This window comes from Chinchilla lanigera, unplaced genomic scaffold, assembly GCF_000276665.1.
Source record: "Chinchilla lanigera isolate Chin_1 unplaced genomic scaffold, ChiLan1.0 scaffold00059, whole genome shotgun sequence".
NCBI classification, from domain to species: domain Eukaryota; kingdom Metazoa; phylum Chordata; class Mammalia; order Rodentia; family Chinchillidae; genus Chinchilla; species Chinchilla lanigera.
Genome location: NW_004955460.1, coordinates 8,095,592 through 8,117,149, shown reverse-complemented (window position 1 = coordinate 8,117,149; position 21,558 = coordinate 8,095,592). Strand labels below are relative to the sequence as shown.

The 21,558-nt window shown below is 48.3% G+C and overlaps 1 long non-coding RNA gene across 1 annotated transcript; it reads right to left on the bottom strand.

The window, feature by feature from the left end:
* Window positions 1–10,103: 10,103 nt before the first annotated feature.
* On the bottom strand, window positions 10,104–12,716 carry LOC106150003. The gene is made up of 3 exons (XR_001236513.1): window positions 12,632–12,716; window positions 11,878–11,927; window positions 10,104–10,362 (listed from the first exon to the last, which is right to left on the bottom strand). It is a non-coding gene; the product is annotated as an uncharacterized LOC106150003 (long non-coding RNA).
* Between the last annotated feature and the right edge of the window lie 8,842 nt (window positions 12,717–21,558).

The window sequence follows — 21,558 nt, the reverse complement described above, 5'->3', positions numbered from 1 at the left end:
AAGCCTCAGGATACCCATGGAGCTGACCCAACATCATACCCATGCAGACCACAGACTGGCCTCTGCTCCCTTCAGTCCTGGGGCCCTGGGCTTTTCTGCATTCTGCAAAGCCTGTAGACAGGCAGCTCCACATCTGCCTGGGAACTGTGAGCAGTTTAGGTAGGGTAAAAGGGCTTCTCTCTGGTCTTTGCTCAGCCAAGAAGGGCTCTGCTGTGCCCTTTGAGGACCTTCATGGCCACACCTGGGGCAGCCTCATGGGTCCCCAGTTAACACTGGGCCTCTGGTGCTCAGTCTCAGTATCAGCTTCACAGAGAAAGGAGGGCTAGGGGGCTCATGCACTGGCACAACCTCCTAGGACACAGGGAAAATACCCACGGGAGGTGAGGACCTGCAGTTTGATGTAACCCTCTCTGGACATTGCAGTTCCTCTGATGTGAATTTGCTCTGAGCACTGCAGTGTGAAAACCACTGACTGAGTCCTTGAGGGGCAGGATTTACCCATTGCAAATGAGAGGCTCTCCTCAGCATCCCACCTCACATGCCCAGGGCACTGCTGAGTGGGCCCACAAGGGGGTGGGGGGACAGACAGTCTGTCTAGGGTGAAAGACACATGATGGTCACACAGTGGCCAGAGACAAGCACCCCATGCCCCTCCTAGCTAGAATGTTACCTCTTGGGACAAGAAGAGGCAGGCCAGGGTTGCAGTGCAAGGGGCCAAGGACAGTCCTGGTCCTCACCTGCAGCTCTTTTGAGGAGCACAGCCTGGCTGGGGCACAAGGGAGGGGTCTGATCCAGGACAATGGCTTCAGACGACCCTTATCTGCCAGGTTCTGGGAATTGGGGATTGCCCGTATTCCAAAAAGCCCTATAGCATGGGCAGTAGTTGCCTCTGAGAAAACCCATTGTTCAAGCCCATGTTTGGAATGAGATGGTCCACACTGGAGACCCAGGCCACCTGGTCCTTGGAGTAGGCATGTAAATGGTAAAAGTCAGGAAGTCAGGAAGACATCTTTAGCTGCACAGCTTGTCGACAGCAGTGTCCACAGAAGTGTCTGAAGACACTCAGGAGTTCCTGCTGACTGACCACACCTTCCCACAAGGACCAGCTGGTGATCCACTGGAGTCCGTGTGACACTGCAGATGGGCCAGTGGTGTGGAGTTTGTTCCTGGGCTCTCAAGAAGTTTGCCTTCCTAAGAACTGAGGAGAATTCGAGTGATAGGAGGTGCTGGATGGGCCTGGAGTGGGGTGACACCCTCAGAGCCAGGGCCTTGCTCTCACCCACAAGTTTGTCCTTCAGGGTTATTATGGAAGTTCCCGCTCTAAGGTGAATGTTAGGTTTCCACACAGGTGGCCAGGGAAGACAGCAGGAGGGAGATGGGAAAGGTGCCATCAGGAAGCCTGAGGGCACCTCCACTGAGTGCTGCACGGGAGTTGAAGGAGCACTTGGCTGCCTGGATCACTGATTTCACTGATTTCCTCGTCTCCTGGTAAATGGGGCCGGGAGCTTCTTTTATTTTGCAGATGAAATGTTCCTGGATGATCTTCCCTGCATGTCAATGGAAGAAGGTCTCAATTTTACCATTTACATGCCTACTCCAAATCTCTCCTGAGGAACCGTTCAAATTAGGCATAGAAGTGAACACACCTGGAGAGGGACTGTTCTCTTCAGCACCTCATGATTAGGTCTCTGTGTCCTTGAGGTGGCCAGGGCCATGCAGATCTACGAGTGTGTGCACTGTAGGGCTGGCACAGGGCTTGACCTGAGAAATGCAGCCTGTGTCCTTCATGTGCAGGAATTCACACATCCACTCTGGGCAGAGAGCAGGGATCAGGTCTGGGGAATGCATCTCTGCCTTACTCTGTGGGACTGGGCACCTGGCTGAGGCTGCCCTTCTAGAATACCTGTCATTCTGGGTAAGTGACTGGTCTAGGTGAGTGCACATTGCAGCCACTCCCAGAGCTGTTAAAGAATGGAGCCAAGTGGTAAACAGAACCTAGCAAGGATGGGACAGGAGAACCTATGAGCACCCAGGGAGTGGCTGAGATCTCCAGGTCCACCTGCCTGATAAAGCCAGCCTTCACTAAGCTTTAACATTCATCTTGTCTGACTTTGTTTGGCTTTTGTTCTATTATTTGGAGCCAAAAGATCTCTAGTTTTTTGTTTGTTTGTTTTGTCTTTATTGCAACAGGATCTTGCTATGTAGTTTAGGCTGGCCTTGAACTCATGGTGAATCTCCTGGCTCAGCCTCTCAAGGTCTGGAATTACAGGTGTGCACCACTATGCCTGACCAGATCTCTAGTTTTGGGTCATGTAAGAGTGATATTCTTCCACTTTGTATCAGATAAACTTGAGATGACAGTGGGCAAAGTGACTTTTCACCCTGGAAAGAGCTGGTGCAGCCTCCATGAGCTCCCATGGTCTCAACCACTCATGCAATGCCTTTTGCTCACAAGCTTTCATGAACAGGGAGCTCTCTAAGAGAACTCATTCAATGCAGATAGCAAGGCTCTGCCAGCAAGAATTTCACACAGTAGGTTCACGCAGCAGGTTCACCCACTTCACTTTCATCTCTTATGCATCACAGACCTTAGCACCCTCTTTACATTGGCCACTAGGAAGCTCACAGTCATGTAAATGCCCCAATCAAGCAACCAAATGTGAACCTGCAGAAAGACTTCATTGTGTAGATGTTCCGCTGGCTCTATTATTTTTCTCTATTTCCTGTCACTTTGACCCTCTTAGGTCTGTTTCAGTATTTTGTAGCATATACATCTTGGGTGGGCCAGTGTGGAAGAAGGTGGGAGATACATCAGGCCAGTGAGAATCCTGTTTAGGTGTAAGGGTATGCTGGTGGCAGACAACTTGGCTCTGATGGCAGAAACTTCCTGTTAGAACTCATCTCATTGGCTCTTTCTAAAGAAGAGTGAAGAAGAAATGGAGAGATTCCTAGATACATATGAATTGCCAAAACTGAGCCAAGAAGACTTAAAAATCTTGAACAGTCCAATAACAGGCAATAAAACTGAAGCAGCATTTTGAAAAATTAACCAACTAAGCAAAGCACAGGACTTGATGGAGTCACAGTTGAATTCTACAAGAGCTTCAAGCAAGATCAAACACCAATACTTCTCAAACTTTTTAATAAAATTAGGAGGGAAGGAGCACTTCCAGAATTGTCCTTGGAAACCAGCATTATCTTGACTCAAAACTAGATCAAGATACAAACAAAAAAGGCAACTATAGGCAAGTTTCTATAATGAACATAGTCACAAAAATCCTTAAGATATTGGCAAACAGAATATAACAAATCATCAAAAATGTTATACTCCATGACCAAATAAGTTTCATTACAGGGATACAAGGATGGTTCAATACATGCAAATTAATAAATATAATTCATCACATAAACAGAAGCAAGTAAAAAAAAAATCACATGATTATCTCAATAGATGTAGGAAAAGCCTTTGACAAAATTCAACATCCATTCATGATGAAAGTCCTGAAGAAAATAGGTATAGAAGGTGTATATCTCAAGATGATAAAAATCACTTATGACCAACTTACTGTTAACATCATATTAAATGGGGAAAAGCTGGAAGCTTTCTTTTTAAAATTAGGAATAAGACAAGAATGTCCACGATCACCACTGCTAATCAACAGTCCTTGAAACATCAGCCAGAGTAATCAGGCAACAGAAAGAAATAAAATGGATACATATAGGAAAGAATGAAGCAAAAATATCATTATTTGCAACCTAATCCTTTACTTACAAGACTCCAAAAAACTGCACTCCTAAAATTGATAAAATTCAGCAAAGTACCAAGAAATAAATACATAAAAATCAATAGCATTCCTGTATACTAATGAACTCAATGGAAAAGCAATTGGGAAAACAATGCCATTAATGATAGCATCAAAAAAATTAAATACTTAGGCATTAACCTAACTGAGCAAGTGAAAGACCTCTACAATGAAAATTACATCAGACTGGAAAAGGAAATCAAGGAGGACATCAGAAAATGGAAAAATGTCCCCTGTTCATGGATAGGCAAAAGACTATATTTGATGACTCTATTTCCAAAACTGATATATAGATTTACCACAGTCCCGATCAAAATACCAATACCATTTTCCACATAGCTAGAGAAAACAAACCTAAAATTTATGTGAAATCAGAAGAAACCTAGAATAGTAAAAGCAATCCTGGGTTACAAAAGCAAAGCAAGTGGCATCACATACCCAGATTTGAAGTTATATTATAAAGCTACAGTGATTAAAGCAGCATGGTATAATTCATAGCTATGTATTAATAAAGCTAACTCAAGCAATATCTAGCACTTTCAAAGAAAAAAAAAAAAAGCATAGTACTGGCACAAAAACATGGATATGGATCAGTGGACCAGAATAGAAAGAGCAGAAACAACCCCAGGCACATACAGTTATTTGATCTTTGACAAAGGAGTTAAAAAATACACTGGAGGAAAGTAAGCTTCTTTAATAAGTGGTGCCGGGAAAATTGTTTATCCACATGCAGAAGCCTAGACCCATTTATCTCACCATCACTACACTAAAATAAAAAAGGATCAAAGAGCTAAATGGTAAAATAGGAACACACTCTGCTGGAAGATAAAATAAGCACAACTCTTGAAGACATAGGAGTAAGCAAGGACTTTCTGAACAAAACCCCAATGGTGTAAGAAATAACACTAATAATCAACAAATGGGATCATATCCAATTAGAAAGCTTCCTCACAGCAAAGGCAACAAGCATCAGAGTGAGGAGACAATCTCCAGAATGGGAAAATGTTTTTCCAGCTATTCCACAGTCAAAGGACAAACGTTAAGAATCTATAAACAACCCCCCCAAAGTTAGACCCCCCAAAATAGAAGACCCAGTCAAAAAATGGGCAGCTGAAATGAATAAACACTTCTCAGAAGAAGTACAAATGGTCAATGAAAAAGTGCTGATCAGCCCTGGCCATCAGAGAAATGCAAATTAAAACTACACTGAGATATCATCTTAGCCCAGAAAGAATGGTCATTATAAAAAAATCTAAAAATAATAAATTCTAGGGGTTGGAGATTTAGCTCAGTGGCACAGCACCTGCCTGGCAAGCGCAAGGTTGTGAGTTCAATTCTTGGTACTGGAAATAAGCTGAATAAAAATAATAAATTCTGGCAGTGATGTAAGGGAAAAAGTACTCTACTACACTGTCGGTGGGAATGCAAAATAGTACAACTACTGTAGAAATCCATATAGAGATTCCTCGAAAAACTAAAAATAGAGCTTCCATTTGACCCAGCTATCCCCCTCCCAGCTATCTTCCCAAAAGAGTTAAAAATCATTATATTACAGTGATACATACACACTCAAGTTTATAGCAGCACAATTTATAGTAGATAGATCTTGGAAACAGCGTATATGTCTATCAACAGATGAATAGTTAAGGAAAATGTGGTATTTATACACAACTGAGTACTATGCTGTCATAAAGAAAAATAAACTTCAGCCTGTAGTAGGTAAATGGATGCAACTTGAGAATGTAATGTTAAGTGAAATAAGTCAGACACACAAGCTCAACTATTTCATGGCTTCTCTTCTATGAGAAACTATGTATCTATATCTATATATCTACTAGGAAGAAGTTTAAATACTTCCCCAAATTATATATTCTGTTGTTTTAAAAAGATTTCAATATATATGCTAATTTGTTTCATTTATACTAAAAGTTTATCTTAGTTTGTTGAAAAGAGAGTTTGCCTTACTATCTACTTGTTTCTTTTTTATAAGAACCTTTTTGGTTATGTCTTCCACATTGAAGATAATACACAGTAACAGTGGTAATGATACACAGTGATAACTATTGCTAGTCTCTTATTTGGATATGAAAATATATTTTATTTTTTCATAAAATAAAAAGGATAAACAAATTTTTCTAAGTTGGAAAAAGGAAAAGGGAGACAAATGATCTGAGGTGAGCGGTCTCAGATCTGCTGGGGAGGCCAGGCCACCTGCACCCGTGCTCCTGAATGGGGATGGCCAGGGGTGCTGGGACCTTGTTCTCAGAGGTGGTGTTGGTGGTGCTTCATGGGTGACCTGGGGAAGGGGATTCATGGTTCAGAATCTCTGCTTTCAAGTAATTTTAAGGCAGGCCAGGTTAGTGCTTGGGTGCAGAAAGGAAGGGCGGCTGGCCTAGGTTGGCACCTGGCCCCAAGCAACGCCTGGCCCCTGCCTGGCCCTAGGGTGGCTCTGCCCAGCCCCTGCTTGTGAGCTCCTCTCCACTCTGACTTTGCTGTGGCCACAGTGCTTCTGTCCTTGCTACTGACTTCTCCACCTTGCTCTACCCATGTCCTTCTGGGCAGGTCACCACTCTCCCAGGAAAAACCAAAAGAAAGAAAACAGGGAAATACAACAAAGACTTAGCTACAAAGTACAATCTCTGTTCCTTTCTTCCTCAGGGATAGTCCTCCCAAATATTAAGTGGGCACACAGTCACCTGAATTTTGGGTATATTTCCCAGCCTTTGCCACTGACACAGGTTGGCGACTAAGTTACAGATAATGATATGGAAGCAGGAGTGTTATCGAACAGCTTTTGTAGACCTCTTTCCAAGCTAGGTAGTCAGCAGATGTGAGGGCTGGAGCTCCAGCAGCCACTCTGGGAGGGGTGTGTGTGTGGTGGCCATGAACTAGGTGGGTGGGGTGGAGGGACAGAGTGTTTCTGGCTTGAAGTCACTGTGAGCTTCATGCTCGCCATGGTGCAACCTCCACACTTCCTGTGCCTGGAAGAAAATTCTCTGTCTGGTTTCAGCCACTGCTATTTTTGGTTCTGTTTACACAGCGGAACCTGACCATAGGGACTACAAATACTGGGCAGGCTGCAGTGTCACGAGGCCGTCACTCCTCAGCCTGATGCCCTGTGCCTACGTCAGCGCCCCAGTTCCATAGGCCCCCTCTGTCTGCATGCCCACCAGCATTCAGGAGCAGGCTCCCACAGGTCCTCACAGGCCCACAGTGTCTGCTTTGGTTCTCTCCAAATTTCCCAATGTGTGCAATTCTTGTAACAGTTCCCTCTCTACCCCAGAATAATTGTTCTGACCTTACAATTTTAGAAAAATCAACTGTGGGACATGGTTCAACATCTGCTGTTCACTGTGGGTACCCAGGACCTGAGGTCTGCAAAGTTGGAAACACCTTGCCTGGCACTCACAGGCTGCCTGTCACCTGGTGTGGACAGACAGCCAGGCAGGCAGAAGCCTCCAGGGAAGACTGTGGGAAGGACAGGGCAGCTGCCATCTGGCCGGCCTGCAGGGCTCCTCATAAGCAGCAACTCATCATGCTGTATCCCCAGTGGCCCGCTGAGGTGGCTACCATCACCCTAGCTTTGCAGGTCAATTGAGGTGACTGCCTACGGCCACACAACAGGTCCTACTGACCTTGGACCTGAACAGTGTCTGCTCTATAAACTGGCTTTGAAGGTAGCTCCAGAGGCCAGACCCAGCACAAGCCCTGCCCTCTGTGTCCTCTGAGGGATGCATCTTCTGTCCACAGAGGTCTGAGCTTCAGGTGGGTAGAAAGAGCTTGGCCCAGGCCAGAGATGAGCCCATAGGCATAAAGTGCCATGGCTCCCATGACAGAATACTGTGCGTGAACAGCGGGTCCAGTCAGATCCAGAGAGAGCTCTGGCCATGGGATGTAAAGCAGAACCAGACAAAAACTGCTGAGAAAGCTCTGCTCTTAGGCTGGACCTTCAGAGAAGGCAGATGTTCTTCCTAGACCTTCTGTGTCATGACAAGCAAGCCACTGGCTGTGAACCACGAGGCTGCCTGAGGAAGGGAGCTCAGATTGTGCTGGAATCCACAAGCTGCTCCATCTCTCACACCAGGCTGGGAGTCACACTTCATGTTACAGCTGCAGGTCCTCCAGCAATGCATGTTTCTTCTTTACTTATGCCCCAGAAGCAGTGCTGCCCATGTGGACTCCTTAGTGCCAGGGGAATGGGCTCAGCAGCAGGGATGCAAACTGGAGGCCACAGATAGGGTCCTCAGTCCAAGGGAAGTGAAGAGCGATCCACTGGAACACTGTCCCCTCCTTTCCCATGGGTCAGTCTTGAGAGGACTCTGGTTCGCCACTGGGCCACAGCCCCTCACCTCAGCGGCCCCACCTGCTGTCTGTGGCCTCCATCTAGAGCAGATCATTCCTGCACTTTAACTCCCCCTGCTCTGGGGAGGACTTGAGGAGGGGACATCCAGCCCAGGCATTTGCAGACCACTGTGGCTTGTGATGGGATAGAGTTGGGTCACACTCCTCAGGATGCAGGCCCAAGACTGTGGAGCTATGAAGTTTCTGGGGTGCTGGAAGTAGAGGGGCATTGCTTTCCCAACCCATTGAGTCTACCCTGACAGAAGATTCTCAAACAGGGACAAAGGTCTGGAGAGGAGCAAAGACACCAGTAAGCTGTGGGTGCTCCCAGTCACATCCATCCGCATAAAGCCCAGAGGACAGGGAAGCGGGGGCAGAAGCCTGGTCAGAACAGTGGACAACAGTTGCCCCTCTGGCCTCCAAGGTAGAAGCAGCTAGGATGTGGCACAAGCCCTGCAGCCTTGGGCTGGTTCACAAGAAGGGGTCATTGCCCATGCAGGCTGGTATGAGGGGCCTCTCCTTACTGGCAAGAAGGGTCAGTCTTTGGGTATGACTCTATACCATGAGAAAGATCAAATGCATTTGTTCTCATTTTTTATTTGAAAGCAATACAGTTCCAACCCATTGTTGAAGGCTTAAGACTCTTCCCACTTCAACATCCTTGTTACATGGTTAGTACCCAGGCTGGATCACAAAGCCACGCAGGTGACTGGAAAGCCCAGGGCTCTACTGTTCTTAGGATGGATCACAGATCTTGGACTCATTCTACAATGATGGGGAAAGAAAATCAGCTGGCTCAGTGGAAGACAGTTATGACTGTTGAGCTTCCCTTCACAAGAAGAGACATTTTCAGAGCAAGGACACAGGACCTCTGAGAAATACTGACTTCCAAGTCCTGAATATGCCAGTTGAACATCAGCCAAAGATGTCCCAAGAGGCAAAGCAAAGTCAGAGGACCTGGGCGGTGATCAGCAGCATCAAAGATGGAGCCTACCTGGTGGACACCTGGCCAGCAGCTGGCTATAGAGGGATGTCTTGCCCAGGACTGGAGGAAGGAAGTCCTCTATGGTGGCCATGCAGCAAAGAGCACAGGCCAGGCCTGCTGCAGCGAGAGATGCCAGGGGCCAGCAGGAGCTTTCCAGGGAGGGCAACAGCTAATGATTCCACATGGTTGTGAGAGAAGCACAACCTTGGTGGTGACCTTGAACTGGCTCCTTGCACTTCATACATTCTGGGTGACTGTGCCCCCGAAAGGCTTGCCGAAATCCTGAATCTTGAGTGGTGGAGCTAGGATGTGGAGCTGTGGGGAGATGATGAGGTTCTAAGGGCAGGGATGTGTCCTTCCAGGGCAGACACAGTGAGAAGGTGGTGAGGAACCAGCCCTCATGGAACAGATGCAGAATCTGTCAGCACCTTGATCTTGGACTTCCTGGCCCCCAGAACTGTAAAAAATAAATTTCTGTCATAAGCTACCTAGTCTGAAGTATTTTGTTATAGAACATGAACAGACTAAGACATCCATCAAAAAGGACAAAAGAAGAGGAAAATTGTGAGAAATAAAAGTTCTTAGCACAAATATAAGGAAACATAAACGTGGTATGACTTCAAAGCAATAATGCAGTATAAAAAAACAAAAAAAAATCTTCTTGACCTTAGTACTGGGAATATGTCCTCTCAAAAGGCTCAGGGGAAGGCTAACCCTGTGGTTTCTGCATACTATTCACAGGGACCCATGAGGGCTAAAGTATAGTTACAGGATAACATGTACATTTTATCAGCTTCCAAACTAAAAAGCACCAGCTAGGAGTTGGGAAATAGAGGAGAGGGAAGGGAGGGTAGCAGTCCCCTTGATTATACAGCAGGGACCACCAGACACTCAAAATGAGCCGAGAGACAGCCTTGAGCATACTGATTTGTAAGGCTACAAAGGGAAGCAACAGACACACTACTAACCTCTAGCACGGTTGCCCCTGGATGCATGGAAAAGGAGGAGGAGGAAGAGGGGCAGGAGGAGGAGGAGGCTGAATCTTGACTCCTGGGTGGCATCTGTCCTGTACAGGTGCAGATGTCTGCTTGCTTCTGTTCCACCCCAGTGGCTCCACCTGCCGTGGTGGCTGTGGACCTGCCTCAGTGGCCCTTTCACCCTCGTGGCTGTGCTTCTGTTTATTGGCTTCTTTTCCACCCTTCTCATTTGCCAAGGTCCTCTTATGTTGAGGCCCTGTAAAACAGCTTTTCTTTATTAAAATCCATTTATTCCCAAGCTCTTAGACAGGGTTATAAATATTGGTTTAAAACATTAAGCGGGGATTATTGATAAAAATATAAAATAGAAAATGTTTCCCAAGGAAATTTCATCTAAAAATAAGCTCGTCTCCACTTGAGGGGACTTGGGGACCTGTGTCAAGGTGAAAGCCATTCTCAAGCCTCTTCTGCAAGTATTCCCAGGAATTAGCCAGGAATAGATTTTTAAAAATCAGTGACGATGGAGTGCGAGTACCTCAGAAGAAATGTGCATATAAACAGGTCTCCCGGCTAGGGAAAGCAAAATTCTGCATAAATAAGATAAACCAAGTCTGAAGGTACCACTGGTGGGCATTAGGGGCTGGCCACCCAGTGTGGATGCTGGATGGGGCTTGGAAAGTCCAGGCTGAAGGGTCCTATAGGTGTTTACTTTCTGTTTGCATTGGTCCCTGTGACTTTGGAGAGCCTGTCAGCTGAATCATGAAGGAAAGGCGAGGAAGCCATTCTTGTCCCCAGTTCCTCTTGCCTAGGGCCACATGCTGTGACACCACCCAGTTACAAGGATCAACAGGCCAAGTCAGTGTTACCTGCACTTGGTCTCCTCCTCCACTTGCAACTATGGAAATTGCATCATAGCACTGTTAAATACCCTAGAATTATAACTAATTCTAATTAGCCAATAAAATCTTAGTGTACTATAATCTTGATCGACCAGAACCCATACGGTCATAATTATACACTGTATTCCTTTTTTTTCCCTTTGGTCTTTTTGAGACAGGATCTCACCCTACAGTTCCGGCTGGCCTTGAATTTACTTTGTAGCCCAGGCTGGCCTTGCACTTGCAGCAATCCTTCTGCCTCAGCCTCCCAAGTGCTGGGATTATAGGTGTTTGCCACCACACCTGGCTATACTCCCTTTAAAAGGGACAGGTCAAACAGAAGTATGATGGACAGCCCAACTGTAATACCTATCACAGCAGCACACTTGGCTGGTGTAAATCCACCTTGGCCTCACAGTGCCTTCCCTAGAAGGCAAGACATGTTTAAATGTCCTGGAGACTGCTCTGTCTGACTGGCCCCTTCCTCCTGGACCTGCTGGCATTTAAACACTGGGCTGTTGGCTTGTTCAGCATTCCTTTACCTGTTTTGCTATCTCTCATGACTATTTCACTCATCTCAGGTGAAAGGTGACACTTCCTCTGTGGGCCACATTTGGGTCAGGGCCCTGAGTCCTCCGACTAGCCCTGACCTTGGGCTGTTCCGTCTGGCTTTAGCAGGAATCCTGCTGGGCCAGTTTAGCGAAAATCCCCCACCCTTGATATCTGATCCTGTGCCTCACCCCACCTGGGCCTACCTTTGGCAGAAACCCTGTCCACTCCGTCTTTCAGAGCCCCCTAGTTTCCTCCTAGTGATTTCCCACTCCACCCCTTTGTGGGAGTGGCTGTACATCCCCACTTTTCCTGTGTATTCAGAGTTGAGCTGGAGTGCTTACCTCTACAAGGCCCCTTGAATGGACTCACTTGCGCCACTCTTCACCAATATCTGGATAGTATTTTAATAGAGATTAGAACAGGAGCCCATCCCCCCACATCGCTGCTTACACCCCACACCGAAGTACCCAGAGCTCAGGAAATACAACCAGATGACAGGCTGGGGTATCCGGGAAAAGCGGCATGGGGCTAAGAGACATTAGTGCCAGCAGCAAGGGTGGATAGAGACAATCCCACCTCTCCAGAAATCACTGCACTGCCAGCCCTGATCTCTCTGCACCTCCCTCTAAAACTACACCACAGCCCACCTCTCCATAGTGAGGCCAGTGCCTGGCCAAGGCCACACCCGCACCTGTCCTGCCTCCTCTCCCCAATCTTGGGAAGGGGAAGTGGGCCACTCTGGGCTGGGACTGGTTGGGAGTAAAGTCACACACCTCGGCTTGCTCTGGCCACATTTGGCCACCACAGCAGGCCTCCAGGGCCTGTTACCTCCTCTGCAAGTGACCACCCCCATTCCGCTGCGAGCAGTTAGCCAGCTCCCGGCTAATTCCCTGCAGGAGTGCACTGGACTGTCCCCTACTACACACCTCAAGCTCACTTTTCCTCCCCCAGCTGGGCGGAGCCCTGTGCAGCATCACCGCAGGACATCCTTGTCACCCTAGTCGCCACAGGATACCCTCATAGTCTCCCGCCACCCCCAGGAATAGCGGGACACCCCTGGTCACTCAAGACAACCCTGGTCTAGCGGGGGCATACCCCATCATCCCCGGCCGACGCGGGACACCCGCTGACCCAGCAAATAGCAGGTGGTCCGGCAAGGGGAGCTCTGCCTGGGTGTGAGGACTGCGGCAACCAAGAAGAAGTCGTGGGATGCGCTGGGGAAATTCGGGAGACTGCTGGCATTTATTTTAAAACTAGTATTTACCACGTCTTGCGAACAAGAGAAACTGCTCAAAAACCACACAGCTGCACCGACCCAGAGACTGGGGAAGGTGCACGTCCTGCTTCGACCCCGCCGCGCGGGACGGCTCCTGCGCACGCGCAGAACAGAAGGGTCGGGAGCGAGGCAGCAAGAGCCGAGGGGCGGCGTCCTGCACACGCGCAGAGCGGTGAACCCGCGAGCCTGGCCGAGGGGACAGCGAAAGAGAGAAGGGTTGAGGAGATCAGGGAGGCGGGGAGGTCGCGCGTAGTCAAAAGCAACTCTGGGAAGGGGGCGGGTCAAAATCGGAGTCGGGCAAGCCGAGGAGTGGTTCCTTTGTGGGCAAAGAACTCTGGGAGCCGGAGTCCACTCAGGGAGGGAGAGACTTGCGCTCGTAAATTGCAGCGACGGCGCGAGGCAAGGCGGCGGGATGGGAATTGCGCAGGCGCGGCTGCGGCGGGGGTGGGGGTTGCTGCGCAGGCGCCTAGAGGCTCCGTCCTCTGAGGCCGCGTGATGCTTAGGTCCCCGTGTATCCGAATATGTGGCCTAACCTCGGCCACCGCGGGTCTTTCCGTGGCATTGCACCTGGGGCAGCAAGGCCAGACACTCCCAGGTTGCCTGGGAGATCCGTGCCTGTCCCTCCCCGGCTGCCCGCTGTCTCCCTAATACAGGAGAATAAAACTCCCAACCTGAACGATCTCTAAGACGAGTTCGTGTTCTCTAAAATGGAAGAATGAATTTTAGGAACAACGGAGGTTAAGAGCAGAATATATTTATTGAGGGAAAGAAAGCTTCTGTCCAAGAGAGGGACAGAAGGGGGCCCGAGTGGGTTGCCAAGGACCCTGCCCTTCCCAGGGACTTTATAGAGCAATACCCCTAGGTGAGGCGGGTCCAAGAAAGGGGGAAAATGGGAAATTACAAGGTGGGCATGAGGTGGGACAAAACTATGGTCAGCCAATAAGATTACAAGTGTAATAGTTCTGGTAAAATTGAGTAAACTGGGATCAAATGGGGAAGCGAGTCACGTGGTAAGCGGGCATGAATACAGAACAGGGGCTTTTCCTGTAGCGGGTGGGGCTAGTGACCCTGGCTTTTTGAAGGTGATTGTTACTTATTTGGAGTATCAGTCCATGATGTTCACACCTAGGGAGGTATGTAGGTGCATTTGTTTAGTCCTTTTGTCTTGAGGTCTGGCCCACGGGTATCTTACCTTGTCTTTCATGTTGGCTCCTTGGAGGGCTTGGCCCTGTCTGACTGCCTATAATATTTCTGTCTAACTCAGCTGCCTATAACATCCACCAACGCTTGCCCCCCAACTCCCCCGTGGCTGGGCTACTCTCGGTCCCTCTTTTTCTGGGGTCACCGATGTCCCCCTTCTGCCTGTGGTAGTTCTCGAGGAGTGAGGGCTGTGCTTTTCCTTGATCACAAGGACCTCATCATTTCTCTCAGTGAAAACTTACTGAACAACTGGTTGGGGCAAAATGTGCGCTCTAGCCTGGCGGGTTAGTTTCTGCTTTCATCTCAGTAGGAATCCTAGGGATGTATAGAAGTTAAATAGGGGACCATTGACGTGTTCCCCCAGTATTTTAAAGACACTTGTAGGCGTTCAGCAGCCCCATAGTGAAGCTGTTGTTGCTGTCCCGTTTACTATTTTGATGATTTTGGACTTGTTGGAGTGGCACTGTTGAGTGCCTACTGGCCAGATGGCCTGTGCATTTTATCCTTGGTACCAGAATCCGGGGAGTAACCACGTCTTAAGGACTCTGCAGCAGGCAATGTTCTAACGTTTTTATGGAGTCGAAATGAGACCGGAGAAGGGAGGTTGGTGGCAGGAGAGGGCTGAGGGGCTGGCCCCAGAGCGACCGGTTCAGCAGCTAAGCTGTGATGGCTGGGCCCCTCTGGCTCATAAGGAATCTTTGCCGGATAGAGAATGGTCTCTTTCTGGGTAAATGGGTTAGAACATATGGATGAGGCAGCCTGTGATAAGTGTGCCCCCCTGGGGCCCCTGGTATGAATGCAGCAGTTGAGAGAGTTCCAGGGGCTTCCAGCCCTTAAGGGCAAGATTATCTTAAGACAATCTCAGAAGAACGCAAATGGGCCAGCATTCACTGGAAATTCAGGAAAAATGCCCCAGTGTATGCTCAGGGTATTCAGAAGAGAGGCCAGGTGAACCTGCTTAGGTGAGGGCGTCCTGGGAGAGAGGAGGCAGCAGTGGCCCTCTGCAATGTGGACTGCAGGCTCCCTCTCCTTGCCATCCCTGCCCTCTGGTGGGGGTTTCTCCTGGCAGAGCTGGGACCACTTGGACATGATGGAGATCTAGCAGTGTTTGCGAAGAGAAACTGGACCAGGCCCTGGTCGCCAGGATGGTACAGTTGAGTGGTCTTGAGCCTCCCAGGGACTGTGTCTTCTGGGACATAGGCTGCCAGGCTGGGAGTGGATTTCTGTGAGTTCCTGCCCATGTGCAATGCTCCGGTGTGTGAGGACTCAAATCTTGCCTGTGTTTGACCTCCTGGTCCCTGGCCTGAGGGGATGGCCAAGATGCCTGCATAGGTCTCTGAGAACCCTGCAGAGCTATGCCCAGGTGAGCTGCCCTGCAGACCCACCTGACCCATCTTTACACCTTATCCTTGATTAGGCCTCTCTGCCCTCACCCGCACACGCTCCACTCGCGCGTCATGTACCCAGTGTGCCTTTCACACATGACTTCTTCCATGTGCTGGGAGTCATCCTGCTTTGTGACTACGCATGAATTCTGGTCCATTCTGTTGGAGACATTTGACCTAATTCCAGTTGGGGGATACTAGGAGTAAGGTTGATATGCATTATTTTACCTATCTTTTGCAAGCATGATTTTTTTTTTTTACCTCTTGGAAAGAACCTAGCAATGTAGTTGCTGGTCATTGTTCCCAAAGTGGCTATGTCATTGTCACCAACTTGTATGGTCAGACTTGTTCCCCCTTTTAAATGCAGCATGTTCTAGTGTGTGTGAAATATGTCCCTGTCCTTTTTTTCTTAAGCCCAATTTTTTAAAAGTGTTTTTCTGTTTGATGTGCTAGAGCTGGTGTCTGCTGCCTGAAACGGAGTGTAAATGACATTAGTGCTTAACCAATAGCTCAAATCCAGTGGGAGGGTTTGAGGCTGGCCCTGAAGACGAGTATTAGATTATCTAAATTATTTGTCAGGAAGTGCTGGCTGCAACCTGTCTGCAATTTGCTTTGATTTCTAACTTAGAATGTTCATTTTAAGTATTGGGAAATGAAAATATGTCATCTGCAACAAATGCAATTGCCAACTCTTTGACTTTGTTTAGTTTTATTGTAGCTGTTTTAACCTTTTTCACTGGGCCTCCTGAACTTTCATTTGTGGTATGCAGATGGCCTTCTGCCTGGCCATCGGGCCAGGTTCTGTGCTTTGGATTCTAAGCAGTGGGGTGCCCCACCCAGCCAGTGTTTACCTGTGAGCCGACCTAAGCTTTCTCCAGGTTGCAGACATGACACATGGCTGTATGCCAGCTGTAAGGCCTGTGGCACCATGCTCCCTGTGCCCGTGGGTAGCATAGATGCTAGCTCACAGTTCCCAGGAGACAGCTGCAGAAACCCATTTCTAGTGAGTCATGGCTGTCCCACCACTTAATGGTTTCAGTTTCCTGACTGATGAGTGTGAGATGACACACTTGCATTCCTGACACATTCTGTTTCTCTTTTGGGTGAGGAGCAGCTGCATTTGTATCAAGCCAAGGACTGCCCAGAGCTGCACACTTTAGTTCTTGCATTGTTTTATTTAGCATGCAAGACATGTCAAAAATTGAGTACATATTCTAAATCTTTCTTCCAACCCAGGGAATTGCCCTTCAATACAAAGTAATCACCATTGGCTTGAAAACCAGAGTTGATTTGAAAACTAGGTGGTGACCACTCTGACCTGTGTCCCTACATCCCTGGCTGTGTGTCTACAGGTTGCAGCCTGGAGAGGTGCTCAGAATCCCCCTTGCCATTGGCTTGGGCTTTGGGCCAAGATAAGGAGCTCAGCTCTCCCTGGCGAGTCTTCTGTAAGGGTCCTCTTGCGTCAGCCCGGACAAAGGGCAGGACTGTTGTTATGGTGTATATCTAGATGTCCTCCAAAGCCTCGTGTTTTCAAAGGTAGAGCTTTTGGAGAGTGGTTGGGTTATGCGGGCTTTATAGCTGACTTGCTGTTAGGAGGTGGGAATCTGTTGCTGGGGCGTGACTTGGAGAAGGGTCTGTCTCCTTCTTAGCTCCCCCTTTGATCCTCTCTGCTTCCCCACCGTCAATCCCATGAGCAACTCTCTTCCACCATGCCCCTCTGTCATGCTGTCCTGCCTTGGAGCCAGCTGATTGTGGACTGAAAACTCTAGAAACTATAACCCAAAATAAGCCTTTTCTCCTTTAAGGTATGAGTGTCTAGTATTTTGTCCCACTGGAGAAGAAACTAAGACAACATCCATCAAACTAGCCAGAATCCCTTCTCTACGAGAGACAGAATGCAGAGATCCCAGGAGAATTGACTCCACCTACCCAGAAGCTTGGGCTGGGGTACCACCTTCTGCTGGCTTGAGCCATTGAAGGCCTGGCTGCGGCAGTGACCTGGTCCATGAGGTCTCCGGCTGCCAGACACAGAAGGGCCAGCCTGGCCTCTGGAGCAGCAGCTGGGTGCCCTAGCCCCAGTACCTTGTGCTCCGCATTGTGCACACAGGACCCCTTCTAGTTCTCAGCTGTGCACTTCGGTGTGAACTTATCTTAGGCGAACCCCAGGAGAGCACAGCGGGGTCTCTGCCTGCCTGGAGCCTGCCCTGGCTCCAAGAGAAAGCTGCAATCACTTCATCAGCAAGCATTGTGTTGCAGAAAGGGAAGTTCAGATCAGCTCTCCCTGCCCACTGGGGGTGCTGGAGGAAGGGTGGGGTGTGGGTGGGAGGCAGAGGCGGGCAAAGAAGTCTCCTCTTTCATCCATTGGCATCAGTGATCATCTCCGAAGACCAGCTGCAATCAGACCACAGTCTAATTGGAGCAGGTGCAAGGCTTAAATTGTGTCTTTAATCACCTTTTCATGTTCTTATTGAGCAGGCCTGCTGCTGATATGCTGGCCTGGTGGGTGGGGTAGCCAGTAAGGACCCCGGCCTGGAATAGTCCCCCTCTGGGGAGCAGAGCCCTAGAGTCTCCTGTTGGAGGGCCACGACTCCAATCCCCCCAGAGTCCTGGAAGCCCCCTTGTGGGGTCTTCTCTCCCCTCATAGAAGAAGCAGTTGAGCATGGGGTCCCTGGCCTCTGCTATCTCTGCCATATCAGGATTCTAAAGGATGGCATGTTTTCTCTGTTTTGGGCAACTCTTCAGAATATTCACATGATCTCAACTTCAGTTAAAGTTTTAATTGGAAAAGTTCTTACTCTGATAGCAGGTTTTCTTTTCTTTATTTTATTATTATTTTTTTTTGAGACAGGGTCTTGCTACATAGTTCAGTCTGGCCTTGAACTCACGATGTAGCCCAGGCTGGCCTTGAATTCACAACAGTCCTGCCTCATTGTGGCAGTGCTGGGATGACAGGTGTGCACCACTATGTCCAGCTCTACAGCAATTTTTAAAGTGACTCCAATTTGCCTTCATCTTGATGTCCTAAGTTATTTATATTGTTTTTCACAGGAACAGCTTTCATTTGACACTGATAAGTAACTGGTTTACGGAGTTAGTGTTTGTAGAAAGAACAAAAATAAGTGTGTCAGCGGGTTTGGGAGTTAATGTACCTGTCATTGAGCCTCAGCTCAGCAAGTGCAGTCCGGAGGAGCTGAGGCAGCACTTGGTTCTGCCTGCACTCACCAGACTCCCAGCCCACAGAAACCCGGATTTAGGGGGTTAGTAGGACGGAGGTTGATTAAAAGCTCCCACTGTATAAGCATTATACTTTCTTACAGAAAATACTTGAAAATACATAAGAATACATGCATGATCTCGTGACCCAGAGACATCTGCTTATCACATTCTGCCTATAGTTTCCCAGGCTCTAATGAATACATGTATGAAGTTAACATCTTTTCAGGGGTAGGGAACAGTGGTCCAGAGAACTTCCCTTGCTTCTGAAACCAACTGCAAGTCAAGGAGTGGCAGGACTACTCTCAGGTGTGGAAACATCTAGAACTTCTGCAGAGCTGCTACAGTCATGTTAACTACTGGGAAGGGCTCTCAGGGCACACTCAGAGCTTCCTACAGCCTTCCCAGTGGGGCCCTGGATGGCATTACTTCCTGAGTGTCCGTGTGGGATCCTGAGCCTTGCTCTTCAGAGTCTGTACTGGGCTCAATGGCTGACTGCCCACAGCAATGGCTGTCTCACTATGGCAGTGGCTGTCTCACTGTGACAATGGCTGTCTTCCTTCTCACTGTAGCTGACCCTAAGTGTTGTGCAAGGCTAGGCACATGACAGGCTGGTGTCAAGGGTGGTAAAAAATTTACCAATAGTTAAGGAATGTGGAAAGCAAAGGGTTTATTGCTACGCTGCAAGAGAGCAGCGGACGAATTTCAAGACAGGAATGCACTGACTGGAGAAAAGCAGGGACCTTTATATCTGACTTTAATATGAAAAGCGATCTGGAAATGTCACTCCAGGAAGGCTTTTATCAGGTCATGGTGGTGCCACTGTCCATCCACCTGAGTTCAGAGGGTAGCTGGGTATTGTTTGAAGACTGAATAATGTTCTGTCCGACAGGGTCTGGTGTGCTTGGCATTGCTAGAAACAGTCCTACTAGTAAAAGTAATTAACAAGTTTGTATATATGAACTAAGGTTAGTGGTCAAAGAGATCAGAATGAAATGTACTTGTACTTGAAAGGGACTTTTGACATTGTACTGACATAGGGAGAGAAGTATTCTTTAAGACACAATACGTGGTTAGATCATCTAGCGCCGTGTGTATAGTTCTCGTGCTTAGCTTACATGTGGAAAGTTGATGTTCTACTACATGCTTTTTCCCTAGCTGTTCTGTGGCCTTTAAATAAACAATGGCAAAATGACCATAATTCCCCCCACACTAAGGGGCTCACCCCCATACACTTTACACTTATTATGGTCCAAAGATCCTGGGCAGACAAAGACAGTCACATCAGGCATGAACATGACATTCACGCTTGGTGATCACCTCCCAGGAGCTGAGGGAGCAGGCCAGGTGTTTCCGGGCAGGTTCCATTTTTTACTGCTCAGTCATATGTGAATGTATGATTTTCTTTCCAAAATGAGATCACACTATGTACTTTGTTTTGCAACTTACCTTTTAAAAAATACTGGGTCTCTCTCTCTCTCTCTCCCTCTCTTTCTCTCTTGGTCTGTGGGAAGTGGATTCCTTTTTGCATCATCTTTTTTTTTTTTTATGGACTCATGGTGTATCAAGCAGAGCTCAGACCTCTTTGGTTGACTGGGAAGTTCTATCATCACTATTTCCTTCTTGCTCTGGTCACACCACAAGTAACTCGTGGGGAGTGGACTTTGGATACTGGCATGTGAATGTGGATTGGGGTCTTAACCTGGGGTCCAAGAAGCAGAGCTAGGATGAACCAGAGTCATAGCACACAGGTGCCTGCACCAGTGGTAAGAGGGTTTGCTGCTCAAGCCCCACCTGTTATTTGCTCTCAGGGGTTGTTAATTCCCAGATGAGCCCAGCCTCCAGGAGTTCAGCAAAAGGTCCCTGTATCCCTGATTACAGCCTCTGCCCAGGTCAAGAGCTGAGTGTTGGGACTGAATGGATGCTCAGAAATATGCGCAGTGTCTGGAGATGCCTTGGTGTCCAGTAGTGCCATGTATGCTTTCTAGAACAAGCACAGGTTCTGGGCCAGCTGACCAGAATAAAGCTCAAAACCTCATGCACATGGTGTCAGTCACTAGCATCCAAGAAGGCCTGCTGAAGTTGTTCCCTCCAGGAGATGCCATGTAAACTCAGACGCCCCATCCTGCCATTAGTAGAGAGGCAGAACCAGGTGACAGTGACGGCATGATCACTCACGGCAGGAATGCCTGGCCAGCTGCTCCCCCTACATCATTTATCCCTCCCCATCTGATCACGAAGCACAGGGGTCAGGGTCCCTCTGTCCCTGTGTGAGAAGCCGCCTCCCCCTACCCTAACTCCTCTAGGGTGTCAGCCCTGCTTCCAGCAGAGGCTCGTGGCCATGCAGAGGGGTCTTGGCCAATGGAAAGGGACTGGCAGAAAGTGTGCTCCCCTATTCCTTCCTGGCGCCCAGGATGCAGTAGCTCTGTGCAGCTTCTCTGAAGACTGATGCAGAGCCGCCATCTGGCAGTTTCCTTTATAATCTGTGGCCAGTTCAGAAATTAAGGCATCACTGCATTTCTTCTTCTTTCTCTTACTCCTGCTTCCGTGGGATTGCAATGCATTGGTTCTGAGGGAAACTTACCCCAACCATAGGAGTGGGACTGAATGTCTAACTTGTATGTAAAAAGTTAATATCCTTAATGAGTAGAGAGCTGTCCAATATTGTACTGGACTGGATCCCACTCTGCCATCAGAGTGCAGCCCATCCCCAAGGAAGGCACTGACCCACGAGTTGGGGTACAGGGCTGTGGCAAGGAGATGCCTACCAGCTGTGTGAGTCTCACTCCTTGTGGATTCCCAAAACAGAATGGTCACTTGCCTCCCAGCCCTTCCTGGAGGTGGCAGGAAATTGGACTTGGCAGGAGGAGAGCTAAATACTGTGTATGGATTGGGGAACTGCAATTATCCAGTAGGACAAGGACTGGAGACCTGCAGCTGTGACACTC